At 48.7% G+C, this 13,981-nt stretch overlaps 1 protein-coding gene across 1 annotated transcript in view; it reads left to right on the forward strand.

The window, feature by feature from the left end:
• The first annotated feature begins 8,788 nt into the window (after nucleotides 1-8,788).
• synj1 (synaptojanin 1) overlaps nucleotides 8,789-13,981 on the forward strand; it is a 131,051-nt gene continuing 125,858 nt past the window's right edge. The window contains exon 1 of the mRNA XM_046317536.1: nucleotides 8,789-8,907. The gene's annotated coding sequence lies outside the window, so the exon portion shown is untranslated. The remainder of the gene's footprint in view (nucleotides 8,908-13,981) is intronic.

Genomic DNA, 13,981 nt, shown 5'->3' on the forward strand with positions numbered 1-13,981 from the left:
ACAAGAGTTACAATGCTAATATTTGTGTAAACTCTTCACAGCTGTGTTCTGTGGATGTCACTGAGTAGCACTGTTGTAGCGTTGTAGCTCTTGTGCATTGCGCCACCAGAAATAAACATTTAAGTTACAGTGATACTCTAGACCCAAACTGTTATAGACCTATATCCATCCTGCCCTGCCTCTTTAAAGTCTTCGAAAGCCAAGTTAATAAACAGATCACTGACCATTTCGAATCCCACCGTACCTTCTCCGCTGAGAAATCCGGTTTCCGAGCCAGCCAGTTGCACCTCAGCCACGCTCAAGGTACTAAATGATATCATAACCGCCATCGATAAAAGACAGTACTGTGTAGCCGTCTTCATCGACATGGCCAAGGCTTTTGACTCTGTCAATCACCGTACTCTCATCGGCAGACTCAATAGCCATGGTTTTTCTAATGACTGCCTCACCTGGTTCACCAACTACTTTGCAGTTCAGTGTGTCAAATCAGAGGGCATGTTGTCCGGACCTCTAGCAGTCTCTATGGGGGTACCACAGGGTCAAATTCTCGGGCCGACTGTTTTCTCTGTATATATCAATGATGTTGCTCTTGCTGCGGGAGATTCCCTGATCCACCTCTACGCAGACGACACCATTCTGTATACTTCTGACCCTTCCTCCAACACTGTTCTAACTAACCTCCAAACGAGCTTCAATGCCATACAACACTCCTTCCGTGGCCTCCAACTGCTCTTAAACTCTAGTAAAACCAAATGCATGCTTTTCAACCGTTCATTCGCCGCACCCGCCCGCCCGACTAGCATCACCACCCTGGACGGTTCCGACCTAGAATATGTAGACAACTATAAATACCTAGGTGTCTGACTAGACTGTAAACTCTCCTTCCAGACTCATATCAAACATCTCCAATCCAAAATCACATCTAGAATCGGCTTTCTATTTTGCCAGAAAGCCTCCACTCACGTCGTCAAACTTACCCTAGTAAAACTGACTATCCTACCGATCCTCGACTTCGGCGATGTCATCTACAAAATAGCTTCCGATACTCTGCTCAGCAAACTGGATGCAGTCTATCACTGTGCCATTAGTTTTGTTACCAAATCACCTTAAACCACCCACCACTGCGACCTGTATGCTCTAGTCGGCTGGCCCTCGCTACATATTCGTCGCCAGACCTGCTGGCTCCAGGTCATCTATAAGTCTAAGCTAGGTAAAGCTCCACCTTATCTCAGCTCACTGGTCACCATAGTAACACCCACCCGTAGCACACGTCCCAGCAGGTATATCTCACTGATCATCCCTAGAGCCAACACCTCATTTGGCCGCCTTTCCTGCCAGTCCTCTGCTGCCTGTGACTGGAACGAACTGCAAAAATTGCTGAAGTTGGAAACTTTTATCTCCCTCACCAACTTCAAATATCAGCTATCTGAGCAGCTAACCGATCACTGCAGCTGTACATAGTCCATCTGTAAATAGCCCACCCAATTTTACCTACCTCATCCCCATACTGTTCTTATTTACTTTTCTGCTCTTTTGCACACCAGTATCTCTACTTGCACATCATCATCTGCTCATTTATCACTCCAGTGTTAATATGCTAAATTGTAATTTTTCGCTCCTATGGCCTATTTATTGCCTTTTACACACAATGTATATAGACTTTATTTTTTTGTGTCATTGACTTGTTTATTGTGTTATTGACTTGTTTATTGTGTTATTGGCTTGTTTATTGTTTATTCCATGTGTAACTCTGTGTTGTTGTCTGTGTCACACTGCTTTGCTTTATTCTTGGCTAGGTCACAGTTGTAAATGAGAACTTGTTCTCAACTTGCCTACCTGGTTAAATAAAGGTGTTCTCAACTAGCCTACCTGGTTAAATAAAGGTGTTCTCAACTAGCCTACCTGGTTAAATAAAGGTGTTCTCAACTGGCCTACCTGGTTAAATAAAGGTGTTCTCAACTAGCCTACCTGGTTAAATAAAGGTGAAATAAATAAACATATTTAAAAAAAACATGGTTTCCATGGTGTTGATGACATTCTATTTGTTCCATACATTATTATGAGCCATCCTCCCCTCTGCAGCCTGGATAGGGCCAAGTAGTGGAATAGTGTGATGTTTTAATGATTGTAAGGTGGTTGGTAGGGCAATCCTCCCCTCTGCAGCCTGGATAGGGCCAAGTAGTGGAATAGTGTGATGTTTTAATGATTGTAAGGTGGTTGGTAGGGCAATTCTCCCCCTGCAGCCTGGATAGGGCCAAGTAGTGGAATAGTGTGATGTTTTAATGATTGTAAGGTGGTTGGTAGGGCAATCCTCCCCTCTGCAGCCTGGATAGGGCCAAGTAGTGGAATAGTGTGATGTTTTAATGATTGTAAGGTGGTTGGTAGGGCAATTCTCCCCCCTGCAGCCTGGATAGAGCCAAGTAGTGGAATAGTGTGATGTTTTAATGATTGTAAGGTGGTTGGTAGGGCAATTCTCCCCTCTGCAGCCTGGATAGGGCCAAGTAGTGGAATAGTGTGATGTTTTAATGATTGTAAGGTGGTTGGTAGGGCAATTCTCCCCCCTGCAGCCTGGATAGGGCCAAGTAGTGGAATAGTGTGATGTTTTAATGATTGTAAGGTGGTTGGTAGGGCAATCCTCCCCTCTGCAGCCTGGATAGGGCCAAGTAGTGGAATAGTGTTGTCATGCAGGTGAAAGAGGACCCAAAAGCGACTTAACAGAAACAGAGTTTATTCAAGTCCAAACAGGGAATAACAGAAATCCTCTAGTCTGTAGAGGGGAATAACAGGAGAAGCGGCCACAGACTGCAGGTCGCCGGGTAGGCGCAGGCCGTAGTTGACAGAGACACCTGCTCACACGCAGCATCTGATGAAGGCAAAAAACACGACAGGACAGGGCGAAACACAATCACAGCACGGTGAATACTAAACAAGGAACCGACGGGACAGGAACGGAACACAAAGGAAGAAATAGGGACTCTAATCAGGGGAAAAGATCGGGAACAGGTGTGGGAAGACTAAATGATGATTAGGGGAATAGGAACAGCTGGGAGCAGGAACGGAACGACAGAGAGAAGAGAGAGCGAGAGAGTGAGAGAGGGAGGGGAGAGAGAGGGATAGAAAGAGGGAAAGAACCTAACAAGACCAGTAGAGGGAAACGAACAGAATGGGGAGCACAGGGACAAGACATGATAATAAATGACAAACATGACAGTACCCCCCCACTCACCGAGCGCCTCCTGGCGCACTCGAGGAGGAATCCTGGCGGCAACGGAGGAAATCATCGATGAGTGAACGGTCCAGCACGTCCCGAGACGGAACCCAACTCCTCTCCTCAGGACCGTAACCCTCCCAATCCACTAAGTATTGGTGACCCCGTCCCGAGAACGCATGTCCATGATCTTATGTACCTTGTAAATAGGTGCGCTCTCGACAAGGACGGGAGGGGGAGGGAAGACGAACGGGGGTGCGAAGAAAGGGCTTAACACAGGAGACATGGAAGACAGGATGGACGCGACGAAGATGTCGCGGAAGAAGCAGTCGCACAGCGACAGGATTGACGACCTGGGAGACACGGAACGGACCAATGAACCGCGGAGTCAACTTACGAGAAGCTGTCGTAAGAGGAAGGTTGCGAGTGGAAAGCCACACTCTCTGGCCGCAACAATACCTTGGACTCTTAATCCTGCGTTTATTGGCGGCTCTCACAGTCTTCCCCGCAGACAAAGGCAGACCGGTAATGAAGTCTAAGGCGATGTGAGACCATGGTCGAGAAGGAATGGGGAGCGGTCTGAGACGACCGGCAGGAGGAGAGTTACCCGACTTAGTCTGCGCGCAGTCCGAACAAGCAGCCACGAAACGGCGCGTGTCACGCTCCTGAGTCGGCCACCAAAAGCGCTGGCGAATAGACGCAAGAGTGCCTCGAACACCGGGATGACCAGCTAACTTGGCAGAGTGAGCCCACTGAAGAACAGCCAGACGAGTGGAAACAGGAACGAAAAGGAGGTTACTAGGACAAGCGCGGCGACGCAGTGTGCGTGAGTGCTTGCTTAACCTGTCTTTCAATTCCCCAGACTGTTAACCCGACAACACGCCCATAAGGAAGAATCCCTCGGGATCAGTAGAAGCCACAGAAGAACTAAACAGACGGGATAAGGCATCAGGCTTGGTGTTCTTGCTACCCGGACGGTAAGAAATCACAAACTCGAAACGAGCGAAAAACAACGCCCAACGAGCTTGACGGGCATTAAGTCGTTTGGCAGAACGGATGTACTCAAGGTTCTTATGGTCTGTCCAAACGACAAAGGAACGGTCGCCCCCTCCAACCACTGTCGCCATTCGCCTAGGGCTAAGCGGATGGCGAGCAGTTCACGGTTACCCACATCATAGTTGCGCTCAGATGGCGACAGGCGATGAGAAAAATAAGCGCAAGGATGAACCTTATCGTCAGACTGGAAGCGCTGGGATAGAATGGCTCCCACGCCTACCTCTGAAGCGTCAACCTCGACAATGAATTGTCTAGTGACGTCAGGAGTAACGAGGATAGGAGCGGACGTAAAACGTTCTTTTAGAAGATCAAAAGCTCCCTGGGCGGAACCGGACCACTTAAAACACGTCTTGACAGAAGTAAGAGCTGTGAGAGGGGCAGCAACTTGACCGAAATTACGAATGAAACGCCGATAGAAATTAGCGAAACCTAAAAAGCGCTGCAACTCGACACGTGACCTTGGAGCGGGCCAATCACTGACAGCTTGGACCTTAGCGGAATCCATCTGAATGCCTTCAGCGGAAATAACGGAACCGAGAAAAGTAACGGAGGAGACATGAAAAGAGCACTTCTCAGCCTTTACGTAGAGACAATTCTCTAAAAGGCGCTGTAGAACACGTCGAACGTGCTGAACATGAATCTCGAGTGACGGAGAAAAAATCAGGATATCGTCAAGATAGACAAAAACAAAGATGTTCAGCATGTCTCTCAGAACATCATTAACTAATGCCTGAAAAACAGCTGGCGCATTGGCGAGACCGAACGGCAGAACCCGGTACTCAAAATGCCCTAACGGAGTGTTAAACGCCGTTTTCCACTCGTCCCCCTCTCTGATGCGCACGAGATGGTAAGCGTTACGAAGGTCCAACTTAGTAAAGCACCTGGCTCCCTGCAGAATCTCGAAGGCTGATGACATAAGGGGAAGCGGATAACGATTCTTAACCGTTATGTCATTCAGCCCTCGATAATCCACGCAGGGGCGCAGAGTACCGTCCTTCTTCTTAACAAAAAAGAACCCCGCCCCGGCCGGAGAAGAAGAAGGCACTATGGTACCGGCGTCAAGAGACACAGACAAATAATCCTCGAGAGCCTTACGTTCGGGAGCCGACAGAGAGTATAGTCTACCTCGAGGAGGAGTGGTCCCCGGAAGGAGATCAATACTACAATCATACGACCGGTGAGGAGGAAGGGAGTTGGCTCGGGACCGACTGAAGACCGTGCGCAGATCATGATATTCCTCCGGCACTCCTGTCAAATCGCCAGGTTCCTCCTGAGAAGTAGGGACAGAAGAAACGGGAGGGATGGCAGACATTAAACACTTCACATGACAAGAAACGTTCCAGGATAGGATAGAATTACTAGACCAATTAATAGAAGGATTATGACATACTAGCCAGGGATGACCCAAAACAACAGGTGTAAACGGTGAACGGAAAATCAAAAAGAAATAGTCTCACTGTGGTTACCAGATACTGTGAGAGTTAAAGGTAGTGTCTCAAATTTGATACTGGGAAGATGACTACCATCTAAGGCAAACATGGGCGTAGGCTTGTCTAACGGTCTGAAAGGAATGTTATGTTTCCGAACCCATGCTTCGTCCATGAAACAACCCTCAGCCCCAGAGTCAATCAAGGCACTGCATGTAGCACCCGAACCGGTCCAGCGTAGATGGACCGACATAGTAGTACAAGATCTAGATGAAGAGACCTGAGTAGTAGCGCTCACCAGTAGCCCTCCGCTTACTGATGGGCTCTGGCCTCTTACTGGACATGAATTAACAAAATGTCCAGCAACTCCCATAATAGAGGCACAGGCGGTTGGTGATCCTCCGTTCCCTCTCCTTAGTCGAGATGCGAATCCCTCCCAGCTGCATGGGCTCAGTCTCAAAGCCAGAGGAGGGAGATGGTTGCGATGCGGAGCAGGGAAATACCGTTGATGCGAGCTCTCTTCCACGAGCCCGGTGACGAAGATCTACCCGTCGTTCTATGCGGATGGCGAGAGCAATCAAAGAGTCCACATCTGAAGGAACCTCCCGGGAGAGAATCTCATCCTTAACCACTGCGTGGAGTCCCTCCAGAAAACGAGCGAGCAGCGCCGGCTCGTTCCACTCACTAGAGGCAGCAAGAGTGCGAAACTCAATAGAATAATCCGTTATGGACCGTTCACCTTGGCATAAGGAAGCCAGGGCCCTAGAAGCCTCCCTACCAAAAACTGAACGGTCAAAAACCCGAATCATCTCCTCTTTAAAGTTCTGGAACTTGTTAGAGCAATCAGCCCTTGCCTCCCAGATAGCTGTGCCCCATTCTCGAGCCCGGCCAGTAAGGAGTGAAATGACGTAAGCAACCCGAGCTCTCTCTCTAGAGTATGTGTTGGGTTGGAGAGAGAACACAATCTCACACTGCGTGAGAAAGGAGCGGCACTCAGTGGGCTGCCCGGAGTAGCAAGGTGGGTTATTAACCCTAGGTTCTGGAGGCTCGGCAGGCCAGGAAGTAACAGGTGGCACGAGACGTAGACTCTGGAACTGTCCAGAGAGGTCGGAAACCTGAGCGGCCAGGTTCTCCACGTCATGGCGAGCAGCAGACAATTCCTGCTCGTGTCTGCCGAGCATGGCTCCTTGGATCTTGACGGCAGTGTAACGAGCGTCTGAAGTCGCTGGGTCCATTCCTTGGTCGGTTCCTTCTGTCATGCAGGTGAAAGAGGACCCAAAAGCGACTTAACAGAAACAGAGTTTATTCAAGTCCAAACAGGGAATAACAGAAATCCTCTAGTCTGTAGAGGGGAATAACAGGAGAAGCGGCCACAGACTGCAGGTCGCTTCGGGTAGGCGCAGGCCGTAGTTGACAGAGACACCTGCTCACACGCAGCATCTGATGAAGGCAAAAAACACGACAGGACAGGGCGAAACACAATCACAGCACGGTGAATACTAAACAAGGAACCGACGGGACAGGAACGGAACACAAAGGAAGAAATAGGGACTCTAATCAGGGGAAAAGATCGGGAACAGGTGTGGGAAGACTAAATGATGATTAGGGGAATAGGAACAGCTGGGAGCAGGAACGGAACGACAGAGAGAAGAGAGAGCGAGAGAGTGAGAGAGGGAGGGGGAGAGAGAGGGATAGAAAGAGGGAAAGAACCTAACAAGACCAGTAGAGGGAAACGAACAGAATGGGGAGCACAGGGACAAGACATGATAATAAATGACAAACATGACAAGTGTGATGTTTTAATGATTGTAAGGTGGTTGGTAGGGCAATCCTCCCCTCTGCAGCCTGGATAGGGCCAAGTAGTGGAATAGTGTGATGTTTTAATGATTGTAAGGTGGTTGGTAGGGCAATCCTCCCCTCTGCAGCCTGGATAGGGCCAAGTAGTGGAATAGTGTGATGTTTTAATGATTGTAAGGTGGTTGGTAGGGCAATTCTCCCCCCTGCAGCCTGGATAGGGCCAAGTAGTGGAATAGTGTGATGTTTTAATGATTGTAAGGTGGTTGGTAGGGCAATCCTCCCCTCTGCAGCCTGGATAGGGCCAAGTAGTGGAATAGTGTGATGTTTTAATGATTGTAAGGTGGTTGGTAGGGCAATTCTCCCCCCTGCAGCCTGGATAGGGCCAAGTAGTGGAATAGTGTGATGTTTTAATGATTGTAAGGTGGTTGGTAGGGCAATTCTCCCCTCTGCAGCCTGGATAGGGCCAAGTAGTGGAATAGTGTGATGTTTTAATGATTGTAAGGTGGTTGGTAGGGCAATTCTCCCCCCTGCAGCCTGGATAGGGCCAAGTAGTGGAATAGTGTGATGTTTTAATGATTGTAAGGTGGTTGGTAGGGCAATCCTCCCCTCTGCAGCCTGGATAGGGCCAAGTAGTGGAATAGTGTGATGTTTTAATGATTGTAAGGTGGTTGGTAGGGCAATCCTCCCCTCTGCAGCCTGGATAGGGCCAAGTAGTGGAATAGTGTGATGTTTTAATGATTGTAAGGTGGTTGGTAGGGCAATCCTCCCCTCTGCAGCCTGGATAGGGCCAAGTAGTGGAATAGTGTGATGTTTTAATGATTGTAAGGTGGTTGGTAGGGCAATCCTCCCCTCTGCAGCCTGGATAGGGCCAAGTAGTGGAATAGTGTGATGTTTTAATGATTGTAAGGTGGTTGGTAGGGCAATCCTCCCCCCTGCAGCCTGGATAGGGCCAAGTAGTGGAATACTGTGATGTTTTAATGATTGTAAGGTGGTTGGTAGGGCAATCCTCCCCCCTGCAGCCTGGATAGGGCCAAGTAGTGGAATAGTGTGATGTTTTAATGATTGTAAGGTGGTTGGTAGGGCAATCCTCCCTTCTGCAGCCTGGATAGGGCCAAGTAGTAGAATAGTGTGATGTTTTAATGATTGTAAGGTGGTTGGTAGAGCAATCCTCTCCCCCTTCTTTTTGTTGTTGTCACAAAGTGGAATGAATTCACCCTCCAGAACGGTAGGCGGAAACACAGGGCAAGGTAAGAGAAATAGATATTTAACACCGGCCTCACACTCCAGGACAGTAGGTGGTGGTGTTTTCACCTTTTCAATTGGAAGCGATCTGCCAATACAAATTTCAAGAAGAAGAAGAAGAAGAAGAAGACGGACCAGGAGGGGATTGTGAGACGAAAAACCCGGCGGGGAGAAACGGTAAGAGGTTTAGCAAATATACATTTTTTTTTTCCCCCTACGGTGTATGAAACACTTCAAAAGACGATTGAACAACAATAGTCAGTCTGCAGTTTGTTTGCTCGCAATGTGTCAAGTTGCGGACATTTGCTCAAAGAAATCGACCATTCAAAAGCGATGGATGAATACGAGGAAATAAGCAAACGTTAGCCTTCCTTAGCTGGTGATGTGTTTTTTTTGTGGCTAGCTACATAAGCTGTCATGAGCAAGAGAAACATTTCAATATTATTTGCAGCAATTTGTTAAATGAAATGAGTTACCGTGAGCTGCTGATGTGATTACTAACTAACTAAATCCATCCGGTGTGAATTCCCACCGCGCCTATCGTTAGTTAACGTTAACTAGATTGTCCCCTAATCATCCCCAAGACAAGGGAAAGACAAAAGTCATACATTTCCCCCCTTCGTGACAAGAGGTGTTAAGCTATTGAAATCTAAAAAAGGGGGGATGGGGAGGCTGTCATCTTCGCAATGCAGCACTAGGCAAAGATCAACAACACAAATAAAATAAAAACCCGATCTGTCGTGGCCACTTGGAAAGAGAGCTGCGCATCTTGGGCACTCAGTCGGGTTTACACACAAGTCGTGACTGGCTCGATAGATTTATCATTATTTGGTTTGTTATTGTTTTGTTCGGTCTTTCCTTCTCGGCCTAGTCGTTGGTAAACCTCCAGGTATCTTGCGGACTGCAGCCTTGGCAATTATAATCTACCTTGCTATTAAATAGGCCTACACTGTATGTCGCAATGTGTCACTCATTATTACAATATTTTGGAAGTCATTGGTAAATAATATATTGTACTACCGAATACGTAGCTAATGGTTGTTTTTATTTTTGTCGGTATTAAAACTTTGTGAGTCAACCTACCGATGGGCAGTTAGCTCATGTTTATCAATAGGGCTGGGTAGGGATTGTGACCCCAATCCAAGACAGCATCATCGCTGTGTGATGTCTGATAGCAGCGTTGTATGCCCCTGCGGCACCAGGATATTGCAGATGCACACACTGGCAATGTTTTTTTTTTTTCTACAGCAAGGTGTGGTGGTGATGATGATGATGATGACGATAAATGACAGTTACAAAAAAAAGAGTGGGAAAGAAGAGGAACTGATAACCTTTTTGACTTTAAAACACACACACTGAACGACCTCCAGGCATACAAATCTGAGAGCAGCTACTAGTTTTGTGCCAACATCCTATCAAACTGCTCAACTCTTGAAGTTTGTATTTATTTGAATTGTAAATATGTTCATGTATCAGGGTTTCCGTTATGAAATGTGGCGCCGGACATTTAAAAGGCAACTTCAAAATTTTTTTTACTGGACATTTGAGAAATGTACCGTACCCATGTGCATTGGGTGTGTAACCCGATTAGGGTGTCCACCCACGGTGCTCAGAATGACAGACATTACATGTAGATGATGGTCATTCATTTTTAACAGAACATGCAAGTCTAGGATGCAATGACATGTGTCCTTACCGCACACGATGTTCGGGGCGGCAGGTAGCCTAGTGGTTAGAGCGTTGGGCCGGTAACCAGTAGGTAGCCTAGTGGTTGGACTAGTAACCAGCAGGTAGCCTAGTGGTTAGAGCGTTGGGCCGGTAACCAGTAGGTAGCCTAGTGGTTAGAGCGTTGGACTAGTAACCAGTAGGTAGCCTAGTGGTTAGAGCGTTGGGCCTTAACCAGTAGGTAGCCTAGTGGTTAGAGCGTTGGGCCGGTAACCAGTAGGTAGCCTAGTGGTTAGAGCGTTGGACTAGTAACCAGTAGGTAGCCTAGTGGTTAGAGCGTTGGGCCGGTAACCAGTAGGTAGCCTAGTGGTTAGAGCGTTGGACTAGTAACCAGTAGGTAGCCTAGTGGTTAGAGCGTTGGCCTAGTAACCAGTAGGTAGCCTAGTGGTTAGAGTGATGGACTAGTAACCAGTAGGTAGCCTAGTGGTTAGAGTGATGGACTAGTAACCAGTAGGTAGCCTAGTGGTTAGAGCGTTGGCCTAGTAACCAGTAGGTAGCCTAGTGGTTAGAGTGAATTAACCAGCAGGTAGCCTAGTGGTTAGTTAAGCGTTGGACTAGTAACCAGCAGGTAGCCTAGTGGTTAGAGCGTTGGACTAGTAACCAGTAGGTAGCCTAGTGGTTAGAGTGATCGGTAACCAGCAGGTAGCCTAGTGGTTAGAGCGGTGGGCTAGTAACCAGCAGGTAGCCTAGTGGTTAGAGCGTTGGACTAGTAACCAGCAGGTAGACTAGTGGTTAGAGCGGTGGACTAGTAACCAGCAGGTAGCCTAGTGGTTAGAGCGGTGGACTAGTAACCAGCAGGTATCCTAGTGGTTAGAGCGTTGGACTAGTAACCAGCAGGTAGACTAGTGGTTAGAGCGGTGGACTAGTAACCAGCAGGTAGCCTAGTGGTTAGAGCGTTGGCCTAGTAACCAGCAGGTAGCCTAGTGGTTAGAGCGTTGGACTAGTAACCAGCAGGTATCCTAGTGGTTAGAGCGTTGGACTAGTAAACAGCAGGTAGCCTAGTGGTTAGAGCATTGGCCTAGTAACCAGTAGGTAAGTGGTTAGAGCGTTGGACTAGTAACCAGCAGGTATCCTAGTGGTTAGAGCGTTGGACTAGTAACCAGCAGGTATCCTAGTGGTTAGAGCGTTGGACTAGTAACCAGCAGGTAGACTAGTGGTTAGAGCGGTGGACTAGTAACCAGCAGGTAGCCTAGTGGTTAGAGCGGTGGACTAGTAACCAGCAGGTATCCTAGTGGTTAGAGCGTTGGACTAGTAACCAGCAGGTAGACTAGTGGTTAGAGCGGTGGACTAGTAACCAGCAGGTAGCCTAGTGGTTAGAGCGTTGGCCTAGTAACCAGCAGGTAGCCTAGTGGTTAGAGCGTTGGACTAGTAACCAGTAGGTAGCCTAGTGGTTAGAGCGTTGGGCCGGTAACCAGTAGGTAGCCTAGTGGTTAGAGCGTTGGACTAGTAACCAGCAGGTAGCCTAGTGGTTAGAGTGTTGGACTAGTAACCAGCAGGTAGCCTAGTGGTTAGAGTGTTGGACTAGTAACCAGCCTAGTGGTTAGAGTGGCCAGTAACCAGTAGGTAGCCTAGTGGTTAGAGTGTTAAATAGGCCTAACCAGTAGGTAGCCTAGTGGTTAGAGTGTTGGGCCGGTAACCAGTAGGTAGCCTAGTGGTTAGAGTGTTGGACTGGTAACCAGTAGGTAGCCTAGTGGTTAGAGTGTTGGACTAGTAACCAGTAGGTAGCCTAGTGGTTAGAGCGTTGGACTAGTAACCAGCAGGTAGCCTAGTGGTTAGAGCGGTGGCCTAGTAACCAGTAGGTAGCCTAGTGGTTAGAGCGTTGGGCCAGTAACCAGTAGGTAGCCTAGTGGTTAGAGTGTTGGGCCAGTAACCAGTAGGTAGCCTAGTGGTTAGAGTGTTGGGCCAGTAACCAGTAGGTAGCCTAGTGGTTAGAGTGTTGGGCCAGTAACCAGTAGGTAGCCTAGTGGTTAGAGTGTTGGACTAGTAACCAGTAGGTAGCCTAGTGGTTAGAGTGTTGGGCCAGTAACCAGTAGGTAGCCTAGTGGTTAGAGCGATGGACTAGTAACCAGCAGGTAGCCTAGTGGTTAGAGCGTTGGACTAGTAACCAGCAGGTAGCCTAGTGGTTAGAGCGTTGGACTAGTAACCAGCAGGTAGCCTAGTGGTTAGAGCGTTGGACTAGTAACCAGCAGGTAGCCTAGTGGTTAGAGTGTTGGGCCGGTAACCAGCAGGTAGCCTAGTGGTTAGAGCGTTGGGCCGGTAACCAGCAGGTAGCCTAGTGGTTAGAGCGTTGGGCCGGTAACCAGCAGGGTGCCTAGTGGTTAGAGCGTTGGGCCAGTAACCAGTAGGTAGCCTAGTGGTTAGAACGTTGGGCTAGTAACCAGCAGGTAGCCTAGTGGTTGGAAAGTAACCAGCAGATAGCCTAGTGGTTAGAGCGTTGACTTTAACCAGCAGGTAGCCTAGTGGTTAGAGCGTTGGGCCGATAACCAAGGTAGCCTAGTGGTTAGAGCGTTGGGCTAGTAACCAGCAGGTAGCCTAGTGGTTTTGTGCCAGGTAGCCTAGTGGTTAGAGCGGTGGACTAGTAACCAGTAGGTAGCCTAGTGGTTAGAGCGATGGCCTAGTAACCAGCAGGTAGCCTAGTGGTTAGAGCGTTGGGCCTGTAACCAGCAGGTAGCCTAGTGGTTAGAGCGGTGGACTGGTAACCAGTAGGTAGCCTAGTGGTTAGAGCGATGGCCTAGTAACCAGCAGGTAGCCTAGTGGTTAGAGCGTTGGACTAGTAACCAGCAGGTAGCCTAGTGGTTAGAGCGATGGACTAGTAACCAGCAGGTAGCCTAGTGGTTAGAGCGTTGGACTAGTAACCAGCAGGTAGCCTAGTGGTTAGAGTGTTGGACTGGTAACCAGCAGGTAGCCTAGTGGTTAGAGCGTTGGACTAGTAACCAGCAGGTAGCCTAGTGGTTAGAGCGTTGGGCTAGTAACCAGCAGGTAGCCTAGTGGTTAGAGTGTTGGGCCGGTAACCAGCAGGTACCCTAGTGGTTAGAGCGTTGGGCCGGTAACCAGCAGGTAGCCTAGTGGTTAGAGCTTTGGGCCGGTAACCAGCAGGGTGCCTAGTGGTTAGAGCGTTGGGCCAGTAACCAGTAGGTAGCCTAGTGGTTAGAGCGTTGGCAAGTAACCAGCAGGTAATGGTTAGAACGTTGGGCTAGTAACCAGCAGGTAGCCTAGTGGTTGGAGTAACCAGCAGATAGCCTAGTGATGGTAACCAGCAGGTAGCCTAGTGGTTAGAGCGTTGGGCAGTAACCAGCAGGTAGACTAGTGGTTAGAGCGTTGGGCCGGTAACCAGCAGATAGCCTAGTGGTTAGAGCGTTGGGCCGGTAACCAGCAGGTAGCCTAGCGTTGGGCGGTAACCAGCAGGTAGACTAGTGGTTAGAGCGTTGGGCCGGTAACCAGTAGGTAGCCTAGTGGTTAGAGCGTTGGGCCGGTAACCAGCAGGTAGACTAGTGGTTAGAGCGTTGGGCCAGTAACCAGTAGGTAG

Source organism: Oncorhynchus gorbuscha, linkage group LG20, assembly GCF_021184085.1.
Source record: "Oncorhynchus gorbuscha isolate QuinsamMale2020 ecotype Even-year linkage group LG20, OgorEven_v1.0, whole genome shotgun sequence".
Lineage (NCBI taxonomy): Eukaryota > Metazoa > Chordata > Actinopteri > Salmoniformes > Salmonidae > Oncorhynchus > Oncorhynchus gorbuscha.